The following is a 5074-nucleotide window of genomic DNA, read 5'->3' as shown; positions in this document are numbered from 1 at the left end:
TGTTAAAACATTGGAAAAACAAAGAAAACAGAAAAGTGTCTCCTCCTCTCTGCTGAGCTCTTACTACTTATGCTGAAGGGGTGTGTTTACATCCGAAAAAAGACGTGAACCAAAAAAAGTACTGGGCAGTACATTTCAGCTCCCAAATTACTGTTCATTACAAGGTCATTGTGTAAATTCCACAGATACAGCAATTTTTAAACTTAAAGGGTTAGTGTGACTAATTTTAATCAGGCTTCCGACCTCACCTCAGCACTGGAACTGCTCTTCTAAGAGTGTTAAATGATATTCGGGTGAACACTGTCTCTGGCAAAAAAACAAAACAAAACAAACAAAAAAAAAAAAACACATCAGTTCTGGTTCTACTAGATCTCAGTGCTACATTTGACACTGTAGATCATAGAACACTGCTGGACAGGTTGGAAAACAGGTTGTGTCAATCTTTAAAGCATCTAAATAACTAGATGGGGCAAATTTTTAAATTTAATAAGAACAAAACAGAGATTGTTGTGTTTGACAACAAAGTAAAGAGAATTGGTATGAGTGAACAGCTCAATTCTAGCTCAAAACTAAAGACCAAATATGAAATCTCAGCATTTTAATACACTCAATCTCACCTTCACCAGCCACATCAAAGCAACCACCAAAACAGCCTCATATCATCTTAAATATACAGCCAGACCCAAAGGTTTGGTGCCCCAACATGACCCCAAGAAGCTTATCCATGCTTTTATCTCCAGTAGCATAGACTACTGTAATGGTCTCAGGACCAGGAGAACAGAGCTCATTACTGCAGCTCTAAAATCTCTACACTGGCTTCCAGAGGCAGAGCTAAATGGGAACGCTGATGAGGAGGCGGTGCTGAACAGGGAAAACTGATGTTGGAGGCTGATTTAAAGAGACTGTCAGATTATTTCCTTAATCTGTTGATGCTTCTAGCTATAGGCTTGTGTTTTGATTACATGGATTTTAACTGGACCCTATGGGACTGTGACCACCTGGAGCCGCAGAGCGCACCAACAGGTTAAATTGCCTCTGTCTGTGGCTCCCAGTATGTGTTATAGCTAGGTTCTGTCTGCTACCCGGTTCCAGAGACCCTCTGGCAATGTGAATCTGGTTTGCTGTGGCCTTCAGACGGCTGCAGTCAGTTTCGTTCATCCGTGTGTCAACTAAACACGGAAACTCTGAACAGTGTGTGATACACAGTCTCTACACTGCCCTCTGGTGGAGCATAGAGACAGCTTGTGTTAAATATGAGAATGTATAACATTTGAGAAAAACTTATTTGCATATTCAGAACATTTAATTTACTATTATTTTTTGCACTTTTATGACTGTTTGAATGTTTTTAAATTCGGACTCATTCCTTGTCCTAATCAGAAAATATGGTAGTGGGGTTTAGAGTGGAGTACATGTCACTGGGTGTTATGATCTTTGCAGTGATGTGTTCTGTTTGCTTTCTGTGTGAGTTCCTGATCTAGAGCCTGCCTGCACTCCAGTCCTGTTCTGGTGTTCCTTGTCATGTTTTCTTTTATGTTTGACTCTCATCTGTACATCACCAGCTAGAAACCTTTAAAGAGCTCTTCCTGGGTTATGCTCATATCCTTGATTCTCGTTCTAGGCCATCTAACTCTAGTTTATCCCATTGAATCTAGTATGCATATATGAATATAAATATCTTGTAAATATATACTGTCAGTTCCATAGAGACAATATAAATGTATAAATAAATATATAAAACTAAATACATAAGAGCTATTAGATGACAATAAGAGATAATAATAAGAGAGTTATTTAGACTTGCAGCTCAAAATTTAGACTTGCAGCTTAAACATCATGAAAACGGTGTAATAATTACAGCTGTTTTCATACAAAGCGCCCCCTCCCCCATTTTAGGGCCTTAAAAGTGATATGAGAAAACTGTTCCAAGGCCACGTGTGTTATTTCACTTACAAGCAAGCAGATAAAAGCTCTAGAGTTGATTTCAAGTGCAGCATTTGCATTTGGAATCTGCTGATAATTTTCAATATGAAGCCCAAATCATCATCAGGCTGAAAACAAACCTATCAGAGAAAAAGCAAAAATATAAGGTGTGGCCAAACGAATTACTTAGTACTTTCTTAAAAATAAGGAATGCACTGGTGAGATCAGAAATGCCAAAATGGGCAGAAGCCCACAGAAAATGACTGTGATGGATCACAGAAGAATTCTGTCCCTGATGAAGAACAACTCTTCACAACAGTTCGGCATAACAAGAACATTGGCTATGTGAGTAACTGGAGTGCTTTCTGGGAGCTACTGGCCTTCTACTGAGGGGATGATTACACCTGAACCGCCCAGGGTCTAGCATCCTGTCCAAGAACACAGAGAAGGTTCTGCACCAGGCCTGACTGGATATAACAGTAGTAAACAACAGACAGGTAAGTTGTGTCGACAGCAGACAGGTAAGTGCTTTTATGATGTAGACTCCTCAATTATTATGCCTCTTTATGGTTCTTCAAGGTGGATGAGGACAGAGAATAAACTGAAATGATTCACAAACTAGTAGCTCAGTCACGATTATCTGTATTTATCTGGGGCGCCGAGTCGAGTATATAACGACAGATACGACTCGTTAAAGCCGCTGGTTCTTCAAACACAGTAAATTCCCACACCAGAGTCAAAGCAGGAAAACAGTTACGGAGCCGCCTGTGTTCACTGAGATGATCCACCTTTACAGTCAGAGGTGAGTGTAAGTTAACAAGCGACTGAGAGTGAAGAGATAAAATGTGTACAGCACAGTGAAAGTTATGACGCATGATGGCTCTCGAGAGTGTCCCGAATGTGACGCCTACTAAGGTTCCTTTTCTGTTAACATGCTGCCCTAAAGAGAGAGCTGCCTTTGAAGGCAGTGACCAGTTAGGCAGCTGCCTCCATAATGGAAAAAACTAACAGTCACTAAAGCAGCTTTTTATCATTTGAGAAATGCCGCGAAAGTTTTCCTTTTCCTTTTCTCTTTCAGAGCGACGCAGAGAAACTTGTTCATGCATTTGTTACAAGCAGAGTTGATCACTGTAATGATCTTCTTACTGAACTTTCTAAGAGAACAATACATCCTTTACAACTCATACAAAACACAGCAGCATCCTAACAAAAACAACAGAGAGAGATCAGATCAGTCCCGCTTTAAAAGAACTGCACTGACCGCCTGGATCTGTTAGAGAGAGGTTAAAGCTCTGCTGCTGGTTTTTAAAGCTCTAAATGACCTTAAAGCTCCTGAATGTCTGTTTATGATCTCAGATCTGCAGATTCTGACCTTCTGAACTCCTTCAGTAAAACACAGAAAACGTGGAGAGACTCTTTCAGTTATTCTGCTTCTAGACATGGAGTCCCTAGAGACCTCTGAGGGATGCATGACAATTATCACCTCTCTGTAAAGCACTTTGAGCTGCCACTGGTATGAGAAGTGCTATATAAATAAAATAAATAAAATTAAGATATTATTATTACACAAATGGTCTATTTGGTCTATCATCTATTTGGTCAGTTCCTTTCAGTGAACTGAATTTATTTGATATGTGATGATGACCCTGATCAAGTAGCCATTACCAGCACTGCCCACGTGCTGGAATCACACCCACCCACACACACACAGAAAAACTCTAAAACTAGAGTTACAGGGACTTTGAATACAGCGCTGTCTAAAATATAAAGCCTGTAAAAGTCCAAGGTAAATTCAGGTAAAGGGGGGAGAATTCTCCTACACTCATGATGACGGCCTGTGGAGAGCAAAACTATTAAGAAACGGAAATGTGAATTAGAGTGATTGTATGTAGCTACACAGAATATGTGGGTAACAGATACTTCTGTCATGTTGAAGAATGTGTGTACCATTCAGTAGAGAATGGTTCCACCCTCAAACATCTGTGGGAATCTGCCGGTATAAAACTGGCTTGAAAAAAGAGTGGCAGTGAGCTGCAGTGCGGAAAGAGGACCTTTGAAATGTGTCCACTTCAGGAGGAAGCCAGTGCTACAAAAAAGGGATAAACAAAAATGCTGCCAAAAAAGTGATGAACACTGTGAAGGTTCCACAGGAGGAACCCCAGCAGCCAGAGCAGTCATTTCCAAACACATCAACAGCACGTGATGTACGGAGTGGATCACAGCCAAGTAGCCTGCTTAAGAACTTTGACAACACAACAAACCAGAGAGGAGAGGTTTGAGCATGAGTTCTTGGAGGACTTCCTAGACAGGTGATAATGGACCAAGGAATTAATTTTACAACTAAACAGATGAAGGAAGCCTTCAACGTCTTAGGAGTACATGGCATAAGGACCACTCCACCCCCAAACTGATGGTATCGTGGAGCGCTTTAACAAGACAGTGAAAGCCATGCTGCAAACAGAAGCTGCAGCTGCAGAAAGTACTCATCCTGCTGCCAAGCTCAGACAGCAGACTGTTAGCAAAGTGGCAAAGCCTGTATGAAGTCACAAGAAAGATGGGTCCAGTGAATCATGAGATCAGCACACCTGACAGGAAAAAGAAGAAACCAGTGTATCACATAAACCTGTTGAGGCCTTGGCTGGAGAGAACAGGCACACTTACAGAACAGTTATGAGTGAGAACGGTAGAGCATGAAGAGGAACCCCCTGAGCAAAACTACCCAGTGGTGAACTCAAATAATGCCACACTGGATTTACAACATCTGGCACCAACACAACAACATCCAAAGGGGGTGTGCAGTGAGAAACTGGGAAGAACCGATATCATCACCTATGACCTAAAACTGCTGAGTAAAGATCCGATCAGGCAGACTAATTGCAGGATTTCATTTGAAGACCTAAAGGATTGTTTGTGCCGAGAGCCAGTATTGCACAGCCCAGACTTCGCCTTACCTTTTATGGGACAAAGCAACGTGTTTAGAGTTGGGCTTGGCACAGTACTACTCAGCTCCAGTGAGGATAAGAGACCTGTGCAGAACGTAAGCTGTAAACTCTTCCCCAGTGAGGTGAAGTACTCTACTGTAAAAATGAGGCACTGGCTGTGAAATGGGCACTGGACACTTATTATTACTTAATAGGGAATAACCTCACCC

Source organism: Colossoma macropomum, unplaced genomic scaffold (genome assembly GCF_904425465.1).
Source record: "Colossoma macropomum unplaced genomic scaffold, Colossoma_macropomum, whole genome shotgun sequence".
Taxonomy (NCBI): domain Eukaryota; kingdom Metazoa; phylum Chordata; class Actinopteri; order Characiformes; family Serrasalmidae; genus Colossoma; species Colossoma macropomum.
Note: the sequence above shows the minus strand (reverse complement) of the source record.